Source organism: Equus przewalskii, chromosome 7 (genome assembly GCF_037783145.1).
Source record: "Equus przewalskii isolate Varuska chromosome 7, EquPr2, whole genome shotgun sequence".
Classification (NCBI taxonomy): Eukaryota; Metazoa; Chordata; class Mammalia; order Perissodactyla; family Equidae; genus Equus; species Equus przewalskii.
In genome coordinates, this window is record NC_091837.1 from 33,032,930 (window position 1) to 33,054,111 (window position 21,182).

At 43.9% G+C, this 21,182-nt stretch overlaps 1 long non-coding RNA gene across 14 annotated transcripts in view; it reads right to left on the reverse strand.

Annotated features, from left to right (window-relative positions):
• Positions 1 to 20,906, reverse strand: part of LOC103560059 (uncharacterized) — a 72,797-nt gene extending 51,891 nt beyond the window's left edge. For 6 of the 14 annotated variants that reach the window (XR_011542539.1, XR_011542530.1, XR_011542533.1 and 3 more), the window contains exons 1-7: positions 17,645 to 20,905; positions 15,944 to 16,025; positions 15,717 to 15,838; positions 12,887 to 15,181; positions 12,141 to 12,322; positions 11,322 to 11,605; positions 6,900 to 7,035 (exon numbers count right to left, since the gene is read on the reverse strand). This is a non-coding gene — a long non-coding RNA (uncharacterized lncRNA). Of the gene's footprint in view, positions 1 to 6,899; positions 7,036 to 11,321; positions 11,643 to 12,140; positions 15,182 to 15,671; positions 15,863 to 15,943; positions 16,026 to 17,644 lie in introns of all 14 variants that reach the window. The other 8 variants (XR_011542541.1, XR_011542535.1, XR_011542536.1 and 5 more) reach the window with 8 other exon arrangements.
• Between the last annotated feature and the right edge of the window lie 276 nt (positions 20,907 to 21,182).

Consider the following 21,182-nt stretch of genomic DNA (forward strand, 5'->3'; position numbering starts at 1 on the left):
CACATTGTTTTGAGGCCTTTCCTTGCAGAAGGGCAACGGCTTTAACAGCAGGTAAATTACTATTAGAGAGAAGAATTCCTGTTTGAGGAATTCCTCCCGAGTTACACAGTGACTGGGGAACTCAAATCTGTTTGTAATATTTGGCAAATATTGCAGGATTTCCACTGCGCTTACCATCCTCGATCCTCAGGATTGGTAGAAAGAACTAATGGCACAACCAGAACTTAATTGGTAAGCTGTCAGAAGCATTTACTCTCTCACGGCCAAAAGCTCTTGTGCTAGTGCTCCTTAATCTTAGATCTATACTTTTTGTAAACATAGGCTGTCTCCTTTTGAAATAATAATAAAACAGCCTATGCAATTAGATGAAGAAATATATGAACAAACTTTGCTTAAGGGGTATATTAAACTGTTGTCATGGTCTTATTGAGGTGCTTAAAAAAATGAAAGATTGGTAGGTTTCACAGAGCTCCCAGAACTTAAGGATCATGGACTATAACCTGGAGAATTTATTTGTTGAAAGAGACATCAAATAGGACTCTATACAGCCCAGTTGGAAAGGACCACACCAGGAGGAGAGGAAGACGACATCTGTTGTAGACAGCTGTCTCAAGACTCCGGACCAGGCCTATATTCCCAACGTTATATCTCCTCATTTAAACATTTGTTATGCCTAAACTGTATACCTATTTTATAATTTGTTTGGAATACTATCATACTTAAAGAAAGGGATTAATTTGGAACAGACTAGTCTTGAAGGCCAGGAATTTATCGAGCGACTCCTAACGAAACTCAATGGTTATGTGGAACAAATCTTTGGCCTTGGCTACTGCCTGGATGGCTAAGACACTGCACCCTGAGTTTCCTTTAAAAGCAGGGAAGGAGTCAGGCTGAGTTAAAACCTGTTGTCAATCTCCCTCTCTTAAGGCCAGATGGGCTTGTTCAGTGTTCCACTGGTATGGCCACCGGGTGGCTATGTGTGCTTCTTTCTTGGGACTAAAAGATGTCATTATTATGTATGGAAGCCCTGACTATTACTCAAGCCCTTAATGATAGTCAGGTGGGAATAGCCTTATTAAATACTGAAATGTCTTTAATGCAAAGGGCTGTCCTTCAAAATAGAATGGCCTTAGATATTCTTACAGCATCCCAGGGTGGCACGTGTGCAATCATTCAGACCGAATGCTGTGTTTTTATATCTGATGAGTCTTCCAATGTGTCATCTCTGCTAAAGCACATGAAGAAGCAAGTGGAGGCCTTAAGTGATCCTACACCCAGTTTGATTTGCTTGATTGGTTCCCTTTCAGTATCTGTTCCCTTTTTCTATCTGGATTGCAATTCCTATTTCTACTACTTATTGGAATCCTTGTACTGGTCATAATATTCAAACTAATTGTTGTTTTCTTTACTCAGTGTTGTAAGAGTAGAATACAAACTAAAGTAATGATTGCTCGACGGCTTAAAATGGTCAATCTATCTTATAATCCTGGACAAATTTCCTTTTCTGATAAAGACTTTACCTAAGAACTCATTTTAAACTAATGTCTTGAAAAATACTGAATTATTATTACTGTACTTGTTCTATAATCATATACAACGTAAATGCAAAGTGTCATAGAGAAGCACATATACAATGTTTGTGAAACATTCTAAAATTAATTGGAAATTACATGACATATGAAATGATTCCTCTGTTAATACATATATGTCCACGCTTGTCCACTATTTCCCCCCACCGTGGATGACTAGGCAAATAATGAGATAAAAGCCTAGCACCGAGGGACATGATGGACCCAGGGCAGGCAGCAACCACCCTGGTGCCGAGGGACAATATTTTGATCATCAATGCTTTCTATCGAAAGATTAGAGATCAAAAGGGGAAAATGACAAATAAAAATGGCAAGCAATAGGATATATTGCAGAATATGAGGAAGCCATTTGATATAAACCTAATTCGGCCTGACCTTGTCTTTCCAAAAGGGCCTGACCGTGGCCGTTGAGCATGCATTGTATATCTGCTTTAGATATTCCCGATGGCAAGAACAAAGGCCCTTGAGATAAAGGTGCAACTTCCCTCCCCCTCCCAACGTTGGCATTCCCTTAAGGATTAAGCATCTTTCCTTAGGCTAGGAACTGATTGCAGTGCTCACCTGTGACCACCCAGCTCAAGACAACAGACTTGCCTCCTGCTACGCCCACCAAGATAGCAGTACCCACTACCTGCTGTGTCCATCAATCACTGTGCTGACAGGGCCATCTTGTGACTATTGTGGGAGGGGCATTTCAATCATATGTGAAACGTCCTGTATGGGGGTATATAACCACTCTGTATACCTCACTTCTTTGGTGCCCTTTCTTCCTTCGGGAAGAAAGGCCCTGGGCCATGTTCCTCAGATTTCAGCTCAGAATAAACTCACCCAAATTTTCATTTATAGATTGGTTATGGATTATTTTCGTCAACAAAACTGAATTATATTCCTACTCCAACAGCATATAAAAAAATAATTTTGGATAGAGAAAACAGACTCAGTACAATGGTACACAATGTAGCTGCTAACAAAGCACACAGAGCTGCCCCTGCGGAGGCCACCTGACGGCCACCAGGCGCTGCCGCAGGTGAGGGAAGTGCAGCCAAGGCAAACATGGCCATGCACACGGACAGCAGCCACACGCCCACCTGCCTACACACGCACACGTCTGCAAGTGTACACACCCAATGACTCCGAGAGGTGAGCTGGCAGAGAGAAAGGCTTTTATTTTTATATTCTTCTATTGTTAGAATTTTTAAGATTTTCTTTTTTTCCTTTTTCTCCCCAAAGCCCCCCGGTACATAGTTGTATATTCTTCATTGTGGGTCCTTCTAGTAGGGCCTCAGCGTGCCCTGATGAGTAGTGCCATGCCCGCACCCAGGACCCGAACCAACGAAACACTGGGCCGCCTGCAGCAGAGCGTGGGAACCCAACCACTCAGCCACGGGGCCAGTCCCTTGTTAGAATTTTTAAATGGCATTGTAATGTTTTAAAACATCACCACACACACACACACACACACACACACACACACACACGATCAAGTGATGATGATGCTGGGCCAGTAGGCTGGACACAGGTCGTGAGAAGCCTTGTATGTCTTGTCAAGGACCTTTTAGTTTATTCTTAGTCAATGAAGCACTAGCAAAAGCTTTTAAACAGTGGGGAGAAAAAAAATTACTGCATTTTTATAAGAGTCTTCTTAGTGGCAGTGAAGAGAATTAATTAGAAAAGTAGCCAGACTAGAAATAGGGGAGACAGCTAAGGAGGCTTTCAATGTCTATCCATACTTGAGATTTGCCATGAGCGTGTACAGAGTCTAACTCAGCTTATTTAAGCCTTATGCAGGTGAGCAGAATTTGCCACCTCAAGACGTGTCTCTTTGGCATGAGCATTATTATGATTTTTTTAAGGAAGATCAGACCTGACCTAACATCTGCTGCCAATCCTCCTCTTTTTGCTGAGGAAGACTGGCCCAGAGCTAACATCCATGCCCATCTTCCTCTACTTTATATGTGGGACACCTGCCATAGCATGGCATGACAAGTCGTGTGTAGGTCCACGCCAGGGATCCAAACCAGTGAGCCACAGGTGGCCCAAGGGGAGCATGCGAACTTAACCACTATGCTGCTAGGCCAGCCCCTGGCATGAGAATTATTTTTGGCTGGCTATTTTTTTAAAACCTGCAGACATGAGAAAGACTCTGAAAACCAAATAGAAGTTACCCTTTGTAAGAGACCTTTATATTTCTAAAGGAAATCTCCATCTGTAAAGATAGCTCCCTCTCTGTACCAGGAAGAGGGATGACGTTATCTCTAGACACTCTTGTCAATACTGAAGATAAGCACTTAAATCTGCATACTAACCTTACTCTTGTTTACTGTGCTTTTCTGGTAATCTCCTGTAACTGACTTCCTCCACTCCCAACGTCTTCCTTTGTCTTTGGCTGAAGATGGTATTTAAGGTGACAGCCTCTGCCATTTTGTTGAGTTACTCATATTTCCTAGGTCTCTCCCATGTATACATGATATAAAGCTCTGCCTGATTTCCTCCTGTTATTCTGTCTCATGTCAATTTAGTTCCCAGGCCAGCCAGAAGGACCTAGAGGGTAGAGGAATTGTCTTCCTCCTCTACACTTACTGTGGTGGAATTATTACAATCCCCACTTCAGATATGAGGAAACAGGCTCAGAGAGGTTCACAAATTGCTCCATTTGCACAGCTAGTCAGTAGGAAATCTGGAATTGGAACTCCACTCCTGGTCTGGGTGTATCTGCAAATTTACATTACATTCCAGAATGTGCACCAGCGTAGAAAGGTGATAACAAGGACCTCCACGAATGCAGAGCAAGAGCTGGGGATGGAGGGCAGGCCAGATGGCACAGCTACTCAGGAGGTGAGACAGACAGTGCCTGGTGATGGGCTGGATGCAGACAGGGAGGAAGGCAGGAACTGTAAACTGACCCCAGGTTTCAGGCTTAGGAGAAATTCCCAAATTTCCCAAAATGTGATAATTTTTACTTTTATAATGTTATCAGTATCTAATTACACCTTCAAGGACTTTATGGTCAGCTCACGAACAACCACATTTTGCGCCTACTTTTCAATTCCAAACTTCTTGTGCATTGTGACAGCTTCAGTGTTCTCCCACGTATCCTGCAATGAATTTTCATCACAAAAGACTATTCACTGCAAGATGCTGGCAGACCATGAGAGGCAATGAAACTCCTTCCTTATTTTTCCTTAAGATGCTTTATGATTTTCAGCTGAGCTAAGAATGGAAATTATCAAGAATATTAGAAGCTCTTCTGGTTCTCTCTTGTTTTAACCACAGAGAAAATGGAGAACTTGGAAAAAAAAATAGGTATATATACACACACACTCACACATGGCGACACTACTCATACATACACAAATTTTTATTTCCCTATGTTGTTTAAACTACACCTTAATGTAGCTGTTTTTATTGGCAGAGCACGGGTGGGGTTCATGATGTCGTCAGAGATTCTAGAAAGCTCAGGGATTACGTAAAATTTTGTGTGCAAATGGATATAAGCACTTGTCTAAAGAGTTAGCAATAGCTTTCACTAGGTGTTCAAAGGGGCCTAAGAACTAAGAAAAGATTAAAAGCCACATGATTGTCCTTTAAGGGAATCTGTCGTTAATCAATCCACTGACTCAATGACGTCTCTAGCAGACTTCAGTAAGCAGAGCCCAGCAGCTCACGGCAGCTGCTCATCACGGATGAGCAGGACAGGCAGCAAGGCAGCCTTCAGATTCTGCTTTTTCAAAGCGATGCCTATTTTTGCCATCTATTTGTTAGGCTAATGGAGAAAAATCCTCACCTACATAATTAAACATAACTCACTGCGAAGCTTCGGTTAGGATGGCAGTGAAGGATGGCTGATTGTGTATTTTTAAACACTCATTTTAGAGACTACTTCCTTCTTACTTTGAACATTTTTCATAGATTAATTCTGAATCCCAAACTGCTGCCAAGATTATATCAAGAGGTTTTCTACAAATAGAGAACACAGAATCCGTGGCACAACAAAAGCCTACTTTAACAAGTAAGTGCATGTGATTCCTACTGAGTTTTTGTGACTCTATCCTACTATAATGGCAGACCAAACACGTCCCCAGAACACCTGCTGACCTACCGTTAGGAAGAAGTTTCAAGTCCAGTCACCTAACCCAACCGCTGCTGAATTAGAGTCTCAGAAACAAGAAGAAAGCCCCGCCCAGAGCGGGTGAAACGCTGCTGTACTCAGGCAGCTTCAGACCAACGAAGACCTTCACGAACAAAGAAAAAGAAGCCCACAATATAAAATAAAGGAGTGCATGCAGAGAACTTTTTAAAACAACTTGCAAGGTGTCTGATAATCCAGTTCACATGGCTGTGCAGGTCCCACCAATCCTCTGAGTCTAGCATCTAAACCATAAACCCACATATTTTTCCCTGAATGACTAAACCCTCCCACGGGAAACAGACAAGGCTACCTCTAATATAAATTTCCTTCAGCTAAAGGAGAGGAGCTTTGGAAAGTCTGCCCTTGATTCTGAATGCCACTGCTTTCTTCTTTTCCTTTCTCTTCCTTCCAACAGCTCTGAACACCCTATTCAGTTTCCAGCTGGAACTGGGATAAGCAGCCTTCAGAGGGGCTTCAGGCCCCTCCCAAGAAGAGGAAGCCGCCCTGATCCGGCTGTCCGGCTCCACTCCTTCAGATCTGCTAAACTGTCTCTTAGCCCCTGGACTCTGAATCACACCATTTCAGAGAAGCGGATTCTGAGAAGAGGAAAAGTGGCTGAGCCACAAGAGCAGGGTGTATCTTCAGTTTTGCCCCAGAACTTAGAGCTTTAGGGAATATGAGAAATGACCATGAATGGGAATTTGCTCGGTTCTTCAGAGTCCCGGCAATTAATCACCTTAAACGACTCCACGTGGTGAGGCCACATTTTAGTTTTAAAACACACTTCCTTTCTCTGCCCTCAATGACTTGCAATTTAAAATTCAACCAAATATGTGAATATAATACACACAGCACTTTTTCAAAACATGCTTTTTTCTGGGAGAACTTTAGACACGGATGAAGTTATCTTAAAACAAAGGGCAACAAGATACAAACGGAAGACAAAAACAAATGGGTAAACAAATAAGCGAACACTTAAGGCAAATAAAAAGAGCGTGGGGACTGAGGCTGTGATTTGATTCCAAACATCTCAGAATTCATAATATCACGAGGTATTTCATCGCAGCTTATACAACGCCTGAGGAAGCCCCGTGCAGGCACAAGGCGGCTCACGATTAGTAACTTAAGTACTGTGTGAGAAGGATCGATATTAAAACTATGATAGTGTTCTCAGGGATTACCAAGTAATTTGAAAACATTTTCAAAGCACGAAAACTTGACATCCAACTGCACTGCTGACTCGGAAAGGTCCTGGGTGTGTCCAGAGTTTGCAACAAACACGCATTTTCAGAGAAGTATCTTTCTGCACCTGCGGAGCTAAACACAAACCCAGACTTCATCAAAAACAAAACAAAACACACACACAGGTTTTTCGAATTCTATTTAATGTACTGGCATATTTAGAAAAATAAGATTTTACAAAATATAATGCAGGTCTGGGCGAAGAAGCTCAACTGAGAGAGCGCCACTGAGCTACTCCTTTTGCTTGAACGCAAGTCAGGGAGGCTGAGGGCAGGAAGGTGTTCAGACAAGGCTGTCTTACGTCTACGACAACTAGGAAGTTAACCCAGGAGGTGTTTTCATCCTCAACCACACTCAGCCTCTTCCAAAAGAAATACTCCCCCGTCATGCTACAGATGGCTGCAATTTCCTTATCAGGGCACAAAATATTTCTTTCCAAAATCATAACAGATCACAACAGATTTTAAGGGGGCAGAGGGATAGAGTCCGATACAAGAACGTGGAGTAAGGCGGGTCTAAGATAACGACGTCGCTGAAGGAGCAGGGGAAAGGAGAAACATCAAAGTCTACGCCACAGTTCTGCCCTGTTTTAGGAGACAAAACAGATCAACTGAGGAAATATTTCTGTTTTCCTCACAAAGAAAGCCACTAAGTCATCAGCTGTGAAGGCAGGAGGAATGACATGGTAAGGAGAAAGTGAAAGGTCTGGAGCACCAACATCTGCCAACACTGAGATTTCGGATGAAGCTCCAGTGATGGGTGGTTTTCAGACCGGGCGCTCAGCCCGAAGAGCAGAAGATTAGGCAACGGCCAGCAGAACGCCCTCAGTTAGCGGGCCCGCCAGGACCATTCCTGTGGTCAAATCGAGGAAAGTCCTGACAAGGACAAAGTGTAGGGACACAGCCCTGGCTAGTGCTCTGAATGAATGGGGAGGTCTGAGCACACAGTGCTACCAACAAGGGCAGAGAGAAGGTTCCGGGGAAAGAAAAGGACGGTGATCCGAGAGCGAGTAATTTTAAGGATTGCTTATGTTCAATAAGGTGCACTCTATTTCAGACAGTGAAGTATGCCAACACTTTATCTACATTATATGTAATTCTCAACAGTCCCTGAGAGTGAGCAACATTATCTCCTCTTTTTGAGCTAAACAAAGAATCAGAAGTGCATGCACCACAGAGTCGTTCTTCTACACAGCGAGGGGAAAGAAGCTCGAAGCACTGAACCGGCCGCCTGTGTAAAACCACCATGCACCTCTCCCAGAGAAGCAGAGAGCAGGGAGGAGCTCACAAAGGAAACAAGAAGCGGGCAGTCTTCAAGGAGGTCACAGTTCTACCAAGACACAAACACACCGGCACACCATCGCACGGAACGGCACAGGGCAGTCAGACGTGCTAAGGACACAAGTGATAAACAGAACTACATTTTACAAAGATCATTCTGGTAATGGTGTGCAGGGAAGGTCAGAGGTGGCGCCAGCCTGAATAGAGAGAGATCGTTTAAGAAACCTTTGCTACAATTCGTGTGGAAAAAAAGCCAGGGCTTATTCCTAAATTAAGGCAGTGGTGGTAGGACATGGAGTAGGAACTGACAAATTAAGAGGCAAAACTTGAACAGACCAGATGGCCAAACATTCACAGAGCAAAGACACAGGAAGGACTCCAGCTGGCTAACAGGAATGAGGACATACTGGGAATGGAACGAGGGCCTTTCTCAGGGACAAGGAGCCCAGGAGGCGACTCACAGAAGGAGGCTGAGAAGACAATGTACCGAGTGGAGCAGAGCTGTGTGCCATGCAGGTGAGGAGGCAGGAGACCAAGGGGCAGACTGGGAACAGGAGTTAGGAGCTCCGCTGCATTTGGTGGAGCAGAAGTTAAGAAGGCAGACGGGACGGCCCGGAGAGCCACGCAGAGCGGAGCCTAAGACTAAATCATGGGAGAAGAAAAGGACTTTCAGCAGTGCCTGGCAAGGAGTGGCTCGGAATCAGCAAAATCAGCAGCTGACAGTGCAGAGAGTTCTGGAGTAGAGAGTGGGTAAGATGAGGCCTAACACACATCCGGCTTTGAAATCTTGGAGGTCACTTCCGCGGGAGCAGTTTCAGGTAGCGGTGGGAGAAGGCCAGGCTGCAGAGGTTGGAGGAGGAAAAGATGATAAAAATCAACAAAAGAGAAAACACACCCTAGAATTTCAAGAAGTTGGACTGGACTAAGGGGATGGGTTAGAGAGGGAAATGCAGAATCAAGGAGCAGTATTTTTTCTTAAAGATGGAATAAACTTAAGCATATTTGTATTGTAAAGGGCAAGGCTCAGAAGAAAAGCAAAGTTAACTTAGAAGCAAGACATCAGATAACGGATGGAGCGTGATCTCTAGTGAAGCAGCAGTGGGAAGGATCCAGCCCAGGTGAAGGGGTGAGGGGCAGGAGGAGCAGAGCTCCTCCAGTGCAACAGGGGGAAGGGGCACGAGCAGGTGTGGGAAGTGAAGGTTCCCGGGAGGAAGCTGAAGGCAGCGTCACCACACCCCTTACAGGAGCGTCCTCCTTCTGCTGGGAGCGAGGGGAGAGGCTTGAGAGCTGCCCTCCTGGGAAGCAGGGACTGCTGAGACTGACGACCCCGGAGGCCGGCCAGGCACTGCCCAGCTCAGCGGGGACTCTGGCTGCAGGGCCACCAATCTGCCAGGCTTCGTGGTTCTTCTATAGCTGTGCTTGGCAGCTTCAGTGCAGAAGTTAGAAGGCAAACATGATTCATCCAGAGCTGAGATTTTGGCAGGCGTATATGGGGAAAAGATGACGGGGCACAAGGGAGCTGAAGATCTTGGCAAGAAAATAGCTAAAATGATGGAACCAGGGGGCCTAGTCTGGCTAGAAGGAAAGGAAGCCAGAGAGAGAAGACAGAATTCAACAACTCCAAGTCTTAATTAAAAGAAAACCTGTGAGAATAAGGGAGAGAAAGGCCTGGAAAGATAGTAGGCGAGATCAGATGGTGAGATTTTAAAGTTCAGCATTGAGGAGGTCCAACTCTGACTCACGCCAAGTGTGGCCATGGGAAGATGGACTGAACTGAAAAGGAAGTTCAAGTCCCTGGGTGGAGCCACACAAGGTACTAGCAAGTCGGGTGGACAATCACACGGGCAAAGCCACGTCCAAGCATGTGAACACAACTGCGGCGGGAGTGGGGTCGGGGGAAGCGGCAGGGCACAGGGAGTGTAGTGGTACAAGCAGACACACACAATCTAATGAAGTAGCAAGTGTGGAAATAGTAGCGATGAGATCGCATAAACCTCAAAGGAGGGAGGGCTGAGTGTGGAAGTGGAAGGGCAATAACGAGTGGGTGGGGGGCTAGGACAATGCCAGACCTTCTCACCTTGAAGGATGGAGAAGTGGGTTGGGTAGAGGGGACAGGGTACTCTCCGGAAGCAGAGGCCACAAGGGGAAGAAGGTGGGCATTTGGGCCAGAGAAAGGAGGACGAACATGTTGAGTTACTAAGGGGGTTACAGCACTTGTTTCACCACTGGCAGAGGGGTTGCAGAGGATAATGGGAGGGAGCCGACCCACGAAGAGCCACACAGGCCAGAGGCCAGGACAGACCAGCACCAGCAATGAAGAGGGGACGGCACCTGTGGTTGGCACAATACTGGCCCCCAAAGATGTCCACCGCCTAACCCCTGAACCTGTGAATGTGGCATCTTACAGGCAAAAGGGACGCTGCAGATGTGATGACATGAAGGACCTCGAGATGGGGAGGTGATCCTGGGCTATCCAGGCGGGCCCAGTGTCATCACAAGGGTCCTTATAAGAGAGGCAGAAGGATCAGAGAAGGAGACGTGACAATGGAAACTGAGGTTGGAGTGATGAGGGCCCACAAGCCAAAGAATACAGGTGGCCCTAGAATCTAGAAAAGGCAAGAAAACAGATTCTCCCAACAGCCTGCAGATGGAACGCAGCCGCTGGCCCATTTCAGACTTCCGACTTTGTGAACTTTAAGATAATGAATTTGTGTTATTTTAAGTCATTAAGTTTGTGGCCATTTGTTACAGCAGTAAAAGGAAATTAATATAACACCTTAGCTACATGGAACGCAAACTAAAACTATATTACTAAACTATCAGAGATATATAAAGATATATAAAGAAGTCCAAGAGAGTTTTAACTTTTCTCATGATGACTTTCATTTTGTTCTGAAATACCAAAATTTCTGGAAAATGTAGAAGCGTGCCTGCTTTGCAGGGGCTTCAGCACATATTTAGCCTTTCTCCTTGGCAAGCCGACATTTGCTGGGGAGAGAGGAATACCAGCCTGGGATAAAAAGCCGAGCTTTGGGGGCCAGTGGCTAAAGACAACAGGCACGTGCACTTTTGTGGACTCACCATCACCAGGAAGGACGGCTTAGGGCCGGGGCGGGCTGTGCGTCCTCAGTCGGAGGCCTGACGATGCCGCAGATGCAGTTCCCCCCCGGAGTGCTGGGGCTGGTGCAGGCAGAGACCCTGGTCTGCTCACGGCCAGGTAATACGAGAAGCAGGCATCTGGTCTGCACGCTACTCTACTTTACTCGTTACTGTCCCCTGACCCTCGCTCCTACCAACGTGAGTTGGGCCGATGGCGGCTGCCTGGTAAGTCCATGTCGATGGGTCAGACGCGCAGGCTGGAACAGCTGCATGAAAGGGCGGGGTCTTAGGGGGGACATGGACCTATGAGGTTTAGGGGCAAGAAGAGACACAAAGGACTTCAAACTTGGATAAAGACTTTGAACAGTCAAGTGCAGGCAGTGACAAGCAGGAGCCAGCGCACGGACCAGCCCAACAGGCGCGGAAGAAGCCCTGCGCTGATGCACACCTGCAGACGGGGCTTCCATCCCAGGCTGACCTATCTGAACCCGACGCGATGCGCTACGGGTGAAAAGAAGGCTTTAGGAAGACACAGCCGAGAGTCAGACCACTGGCAGCGAGAGATAAGAGAGAAGTTTCTAATGCCAACCTCAAAACAAAAGAAAAAATATTTTAAAATTTAAATCAAGTCAAAATAGGCACATTTCACCAGTAATGAAGAGAAAATGTTTTTTTAAGTTTTCTATGTCAGCAGAAGGTGTTTATGTACTTGTATACTCATTACCCCAGATGGTAAATAAATTATAAAATATAAAACACGTCACCTTGTCTTGTACAAAAAGCAATTTAAAATAGACTTACAGGCGCTAGCCCCGTGGCCGAGTGGTTAAGTTCCAACGCTCTGCTGCAGCGGCCCAGGGTTTCACTGGTTCGGATCCTGAGCGCGGACATGGCACCGCTCATCAGGCCACGTTGAGGCGGCGTCCCACATGCCACAACTAGAAGGACCCACAACTGAAAATACACAACTGCATACCAGGGGGCTTTGGGAAGAAAAATGAAAAATAAAACCTTTAAAAAAGTAAATAAATAAAATAGACTTACAGATATGCAGAAACCTTATCTGCAAATAAAATAAGCATACTCTCCTTTAAAAATATACACACATTTTCTGGTAGAATGCATATCTGATTTGCATGATGGAATTGATCATTTGCGTGTGGCTATGTCCGTGTGTCATTGGTATATCTTCTAATACTTGAATATTAGGATGAAAATTATATTTTAAAAGTAAAGCCATACTTAACATCTTTTAAATAGTTTTCCATTCAGAATATGCAAACTATTTTAAGTCTTATTTTCAACCTTTCAGTGTCAAAGGCTGAAGAGTTCCATCTCAGCTGGCTGTTCTGAACACCATTATTGTAATGCAGGTGCCCCTCAGAGATACTGTGGGTGTGGTTCCAGACCACCGCAATAAAGCCAGTACTGCGACAAAGGGAGTCACACCAATTTTTTGGTTTCCCAGTGCATCTAAAAGTTATGTTTACACTATACTGTAGTTTATTAGTTGTGAAAGAGCATGATGTTTAAAAAAATGTACATACCTTAGTTAAAAAATACTTTATTGCTAAAAAATGCTAACCATCTTCCAAGCCTTTAGCGAGTCAGTATCTTTTCGCTGGTGGGGGCGGGTCTCGCCTTCAATTTGTAAAACATGCACTATCTGCACACTGCAGCACAGTGCAGGCTTGCCTGTATTCACACCATGAAAATGGACATTAACAGTCACGAGCGCAATGTCAGTACAAAACTGAGTTCAGTCCAATCCTCCTTGAAAGGCCAGCATGAAGCATCTTCCTTTTTTCTTCTATTGAAACTTATTTCGAAATATAAACCATGCTTACTGCATCTTAGAATGTAAGTGTCAAGTTAGAGTAACACTGTATCTTGAACACAAGCATCTTCTTCGGTCATCAGGACAAACCAGACATAATAATTGATAAGCTTCATTCTTGTCCTCGCTCAGGGTCGGATGAGGTCCCATCTCAGCACGGAATACCTAGTAAACTCATTTCTTGTACATTCCACTGACAATTAACATTCTACCTCACACCGTAATCATGTTTTATGGGCATGTCTTATATCCCAACTAGATGGCAAGAATTTAAGAAACCAGTCATAAACTCGTTAGTGTTTCCACCACCAGGTCTTACAAAGTGCTTTGCAAACACAGAGCCTTAAAAAAATGAGTAGCTTGACTGTTGAACTGTGAGTGAAGAGAAAGGCATGTCAACATGTCAGACAGGTCTGCTGTCCTGCACTAACACCTCGCTGTCACCTTCAGAGCTGACAAACACTAGAGTTCAAAAGCTTGAGAAAGTCATATTTTAAAGTCATATTATTAGCCAAGGACTCATCAAAGACTGCATCCCCGTTCCCCACTCATCTCAACAGACAGTCTCACAGTTCTCTCCACACCCCCACAGAGAGTCTGCTCCTGCCTTGACGTGCCACAAGAGCGTCCCCTCACTTCGTGCTTCCCAGCACCTCCTTTCTCAGGTCTCTGTAAAGTTAAGGGAGGAAAGCTCACGACCCATCCCCTATTGTTACCCAGTTCCTAATACTGCCAGAGGATTTATTTCAGAAATAAAAATCCCACTTTTGCCACTTGGTGGTTTTTTAGTTACCACTAGGTCTTGAGGGGAAATCTGGGGAAGAAATTCTCTATTCTGTAGGTGTTCTTGCAATACTTGATGGAACTTAAAGGCCCTTAAAGGAGAAACTCTGAGAAATAATATTAGTATTGACTGGCTGAGATGAGGGGAAGATGGCAGGAGCTGGACAGAGAAACTAACACTTTGCTGCCATCAGCCAGAACTTGTCTTGTTCTGGAAGTTAGAATACAATTCATCCCTAACACCCAAATATCTGATTCACTACTGAGTGGAGGTAAGAGGATCCTCGTCCTAGGATCCTGATCTGAGGACACACACAGGTCTGATTCCTAAGACAGTGTATCATCACAGCCAATTTTGGTACATGTAAGTTCTAACTTCGATCATTGACTGCTCCTCCATCTTTGTGGCTTCTGGCTGCCTTAAAACCCTGGAGGGGGATCCTGTCCAAGCCCAGCCATCAGGTCACAAGCCCGGCCTGTGTCCTCTGGTTGAAACTCCCACCCTGGCCCCTGGCTGGGCTACATCTGCTCCCCGGGGTCGTGGTACCTGACAGGCCTTAGCCAGCCCTTGGTCTAGCCCACTCTACCCCCTTGAGAGGCAGTCACAGGGAGAGGGGGAAAGGGCAACTGCAAGTTACACTGGACAGCCCCAGTCAAAGCCAACCCCCTTTAAAGAACTTCGACACTAGGAAGCAAGAAGAGGTTTGCCAGAAGCCTTTCAACATTGGTCAAATGAGCACATCAACTGAGCAGGCATGGTGAGGAGACGTGAGGGAAAGGACGAAGAGACCCCTTGCCTAGGGAACTTACACCCTTTTGGCGGAACACAGACCCTCAGCCTCATCAAGCGACAGCAATGTGGGGTAGCAGGGACCTGACTCCTAATTAGGAACCTGCCAGAGTGGACCTCACCCTGCGCACAGAAGCTCTGAGGAGGTCCTCGAGCTACAGGTTTCCAGGCACCGCCCTGGGGTTCTAGATTAGGGGGTCTCAGGAATGCCCAGGCCTCCGTGTTTTCCAAAACTACACAGAGTAGGTGATGTGACGCCTGGGCTGAGAACCAAGAGGATGCCGAGCATTTCTTACAGGGGAGGCGCCGCACTCGCCTTCTCTTCCTTTCCATTCGCTGCACCTCTTCTCCCCTGTTCCACGGCCACGTCCGGGCGGGTGACTGCAGCTCTTTCACATAATGAAAATTACTAGGTATAACTCAACAGATGTCCTGGAAAGCAGAGCAGATAAAGAGTTTTAGCTTCTCACTGCCGGTTAAAATGCAATATAATGATGCAAATCTGATGCCACTTTTTATACAAATTGCCCCTGAAGTACTGAAAACACAGAGCGAGGAGAATAGAAAGGGCAGCAGAAGGTCTGGCGCCTTGGGTACAGATGATCCCCTGCAGCCCTGGTCACTGTCAGGCTCACCCACCAAGCCCCCAGAGCCGCTCTGGGCACCTGTGGAGTCAGGCAGGACAGGATCGAGGAGCTTCACTGTCTCCTCTAAAATGCTGCCTGAGCCACCGCTTCCCTGCTACACATCAAAACAGATGCCTGGAACCTGACCCCTGGGAGGACACATGCAAGTGACTCAGCCCAAAAGGAAGACGAACACTCAGGGGGGCTTGTGCGCGTGTTGCATCCTATGCTCTTCACATGCACGACTGATTCGATCCCTCAACAACCCAAGGAGGTAGGCATGGTAATTTCCTTACTTCATGGATGAGGAAACTGAGGTACAGAGAGACTGAAGGACTTGCCTAAGGCCACGGAGCTGGCGGGCAGTGGCGATGGGCTGCAGCCCCAGGCACTGCGGCTCCAGAGCACACAACCGGAAACTGAAGGCTTTGATGGCTTTTGTTATGTCACTTTCCAGCAAAGCCTACAAATCAAATACGTTGGTATGCTACTGAAGCAAATTATTTTATTTAAATTAATTCTCTTTAGTGTTGATTTCTTGCAAAGACATAGGCCTTCAGTGGCTCACCTTGGCAAGCAGTTCAACAGGCGCGGCCACGGGCTTCCGTTCTGTCAAGCACTGCTCCAAGAGCACGCCTCCCGTGCAGCGGCTGAAGGGACCCGAAAGGAAAACACAGTGACTTTCCTTGAAACAATTGGTGACAGAAAAATAATAACATTTAACTGAAGATACACCCTATAAGCAGGCTAACTAATTAAATTGGTAATCAGAGCCTTACCTCTCACTTTCTGTGAGCATTTAGTGAAATCATCTAACCACTCCATATCCAGCTTTTCCCGTTTCAGCACAGGCTTATGAATACATCCCACTCTGAGGAGACGGCTCACGAGTACTTAAAACAGGCACCTCCCACTCCTCTCAAAGAAGAGTGAGCCGGTGCAGGTTTTCTAGATGATTTGGTTAATTTTTAGGTGAAAGACTTGAAAATTTTTTGTATAATCTCCTTTCACATTCATACCTCTTTCTGTTGTAAATGCCAGTTGGTACAACCCATCAGAAAGCAACGTGGAAAAATACGTCAAAAGCCTTCAAAATTATTCATAGACTGTGAACCAGCAATTCTCCTTTTAAGAATCTGTATTAATGCAATTACAGTGGATGCACCCAACGGGCAAACACAAGGGTTTTTATCCTAGAATTCTTCATAATAATGAGACATTGGAAACAAACTAAAGGTCCAACAAGAGGGGCTTAATTAAATGCATTGTACAGACGTGTCATTTTAATAATAGGCCATAAAATTACATTGTAGAAGATTGTTTAATGGCAGAGAAAGGCCATGTTAATGATACACTACTAAGTAGGAAAAAAAGCACAGTTTAGAAAACAAAAGGCTCCTTATTGGTAAAACATGAAATGGAAATAAAAAAGACTAAAAGTATACAAACCAAAATCCTAAATGAAGTCATCTTTACGTGCAGGGATTATAAAGAATTTCTTCACAATTTTCTTTGTACTTTATTTTTCTGCTTTCCAAATTTTCTAGATGAATAGCTATCCCTTGTAATTCAATAAAAATATCATTTCTAAATAATAAAAATCTGACCAAAAGGATGAGCAATTGTTTTAACTTTATATTCTATGACCCAGTAATTCCTCCTCTGGGATTAACATGCTAAGGAAGCAATTATGATAAAAGCTGATGATAAAAATGTACATCACAACATTATTACAGCAAAAATGCAAAATAGTATTAATATGGGAGAAAGGTTTAATTATATTTATATACGTATATGATATGAAGTTACCAAAGGCATATTTTTTAAGTAATAAAATACCTTGAGAATCTTCTGGGTTAAGCAAAAATTTTAGTGAGGACACACAACAGTATATACTATATGATCCTAAATTGTAAACTGTAAATTATTCTATACATTAAAATATCTATTTATTCAACATATTTATAAAGCACCTTCTTTGGGCAAGGCCCTACGCATGTTTGTCTGCACATAGAAACACACACATGGAAAAGCAATTGGAAAGAAACAGCAAAATATTAAGTGTCCATACATGGGTGGTAAGATCAGTGTAAATATTCTTTCCTTATTTGTGACTTTCCACAGTTTCAAAATTCTCTACAGGTATTATTGCTTAACCATACACACACATATACACACACTGGCACAAACACACACTCACACATACACACCCTTGGAGAAGACTGGTCAGACAGTGCTATGTGAGTGTTCACTTTAACATTTATCTTACTGTAAAATGTTCCTGAAGAATGTCCAGGTGGTCAAGGGTCAGAAGTCACGAGCACCAGCGGGGACAGGTGGGGAGACAAAGCTCTAAGCCAAACATCCGAAACCGGGACAGGTGGGGAGACAAAGCTCTAAGCCAAACATCCGAAACCTCTAGAGAAATCAAGCACCCGGATGGAAGGACAAACATAAAAATCCATTAAATTGTGTGCGAAGAATTCGTGTAGACTTTTAATCATTTAAAAAAATATTTTCTGGGTGTGCTGTCCACCGAAATAAAAATATAGCCCAGTCCCTGGACTAGTAGATGAAAAAATAAATAAATAATATATACTATTTTTCTTTTGATATTCATATATATAATTGACAAAAAAAGGGAGTAATTTATGCTCAGGTTATAAAGAAAAACATCATATCAATTTATAGTTAAAAACAGACACACAGAGCACATACGTTAAAACAGTGATTTCCAATCACACTTGTTCTTGGTAAGAAAGAAACTTACTAAAGTGTAAGAACTTTAAAAAGCATTTTTATCATCAAAGAAGGCTAACAGAATCGTCGTCAGTGCATGTTCTCGCTCTGTTTGAAGACAGTGAGACACCACAGCGTGACGTCCATCAGAGAGCTCACAGCTTCTTCCTTGACCCATTACAGCCCTTAAAGATTTGCTGCCATTTCTACCACAACATGAGCTATTTTATTTTTTTAAACAGGGAAAGCAATTTGACAAACTCTGAAGATTTTCTGGTAAGATTACTCAACGTCCTTAATTTCACATAAGCATTTTACTACATTACAATTATATGCTTTACAAAAACACATTACAGCAGTGTTGGCTCTAAAGCAAATATAGATATCTCATTTTCTACAACAGCTGTGTTCTTCAAAATACTGTAATTCCTCAATTTAATCATATTTCCAATTGTCATATATTATCATTTCACCAGAAGCAAATCATATCTAAGACCTTCTTTTATGATCACATAAGTATGCAATGAACCTTTTAAATTTTATCAGAAAAAGAAAACATAATACCAAACAGTAACAACTTTCAATGAATTAAATATTTCTGTAAAGCAGGAGGGCTTCTCAGCAGCACGTGCTGCACCAAGGTGAGGAGGTGAGGAGGTGAGGAGGTGAGGGACCAGCCGCCTGCACCTGAGAGCGCGACAGTCCTGCCCGCGCAGCCTCCAGGCCTCCAGCCCTCTGCCTCTCAGCACCGGTCCCATTCCCTTCCACAGGGGTCACATCAGACAAAACTAACATGGGCTGAAATAAACCAGTTTGCTTATTTAGACTCAGACTGCAGCCCCTAAAAACACGGGCTCCTGTTGCTCTCGCTCGTCACTGTACCCCTGGAGCCATCATCACGCCTGGCCGTAAATACTGCGGAGCGAGTCAAAGGGAAGGCAGGACAGTACTTTTGGCTTTAAAAATGAATAGGAAGTATCTATTCTGACCAACACATTTCTCAATTTCCTGGAGGAAAGGAATCAATTATGACATAACAATGCTCAGGCACCGAATTTACAAGATTTTTTATGCAGTTTTCTCAGCCATACTACAGACACAACACTCATTTTCTAAAATATTAGCTATTCAGTCAGGTTTGTAAAGCCTAAATTCCATTTCCTTTCACTGAACACACTAGCTACAGAAAGACGTCCCAGTTATTACCCTTGCTGGCGCCCAGGGCAGGTGATCCCAAAATATCCCACAATAGCATCTTGAATATTTTGAAATTAGTGACTTGAGAAGCAAAATGGGCTTTCAGAGCTTCCGGGCTCTGCTCCCCTGAAAGCAGGAAGTAAGTCTCCTGTGTGGGAGGTGCTCCCTCGCATCCTCAATCACCAGGGCTGGGGACTCAGGGCCGAGAGGCTGCTCAAACATAACTTGCTGATTTACTTTCTCAGCCTAAATTCTGCTTAAATTCCAGACTAATTATGTACCTTGAATCTAAGTTTCTTTGCCCTATCATTCCTCACAAATTTATGTTTCTTTGTGTAAAAGATAAATATACTGTTTTGTTCACTCTCTGAGCATCCTTTATGATCTCCAATACATACATATTAGACTGAGTTTTCCTCTCGTGAATCTGGTCTTGTGTCAATTTTGTTATTAGTCCAGCCATAAGAACACAATAAGGGAAGAAAGGAGACTTTCCCCCCTCCGATACACCTCTACCAAACATCACTAACAGACAAAATACATTTGACTATTAATATAGGATAAATGATATTATCTATCACTTAATATACACCTAATATTTGCCAGGTATCGAATTAGGTGGTTGGAGAGAGAGAGAGAGAAAGTGTAAGTGTGAGTGTGTGTGTGTGTGTTTGTGATGTGTATGTGTGAGCGTATATGCATGAACTCGTATGTTTCTGTTCATTCTTTCTAACACTGAATATTAGATTTATAATCTCCTTTTATAAATCTAAGAAACTGAGGCTTACAGAGGTCACACATCTGGAGAAGTCTGGATTTACACAAAATTTCTAGCCCACGCACTCCCACTGTACAATATTGCCTCACTTCAGCCTACACAGTCAAGATGTAGCAAAAGTGCCTACTAAATCAGTAACTTTTAAGTTGAAAAGCACCATCAAATTACCTCTGCGGGGTAATTAACACCTTCACCCACTCATGACGGCTTTGTAAATTTGACTAGAACTTTTGAAAGTCATATTGACAATACATATTTATAACCAAAAATTAAGGTGTTAACACTTGTTGATCTATTCATCCCAACTTTAACATTATATGCTAAAAAAATATGCAAAAGGAATAAATGCAGCCTTTACAACAAATTTGGAAAAAATCTAAATATCTAACAACAGAGGTCCAATAAATTATGTTTATGAAGATCACATAGTTTATATGCATGTTACCATGAGAATGTACATGTTTCCATATGAATAAAAACCGTAAGAAGGGGCCGGCCCCGTGGCCGAGTGCTCTGCTACAGCAGCCCAGGGTTTCTCTGGTTTGGATCCTGGGTGCGGACGTGGCACCGCTCATCAGGACACGTTGAGGCGGCAGCCCAGGGTTTCTCTGGTTCAGATCCTGGGTGCGGACGTGGCACCGCTCATCAGGACACGTTGAGGCGGCGTGCCACATGCCAGAACTAGAAGGACCCACAACTAAAATATACAGCTATGTACTGGGGGGATTTGGGGAGAAAAAGCAGAAAGAAAAAAAAAGGAAGATTGGCAACAGTTGTAAGCTCAGGTGCCAATCTTTAAATTAAAAAAAAAAAGAAAAAAGGAGATGCAGTCATACTAATGACACACTGCTATGGAAAAACCATAAGGGCAGGGAATGCAGCCGGGTGTGCTGGATTCAGTCCACTGAATAAAGCCAGATTCTTAAAAACAAAAAACAACCGTAAGAAAACAAAATGAGAACCATCGGGTTAAGGCAATGAGATCTGTCCAGCGGCCCAAGGCAAGTGCTGACAGAATTGACCAGTAAAGAACGAAGCCCTTCTTTATATTTAGACAGTTTTTTATTTACAATAGACAGCAAAAAGCAAAAGC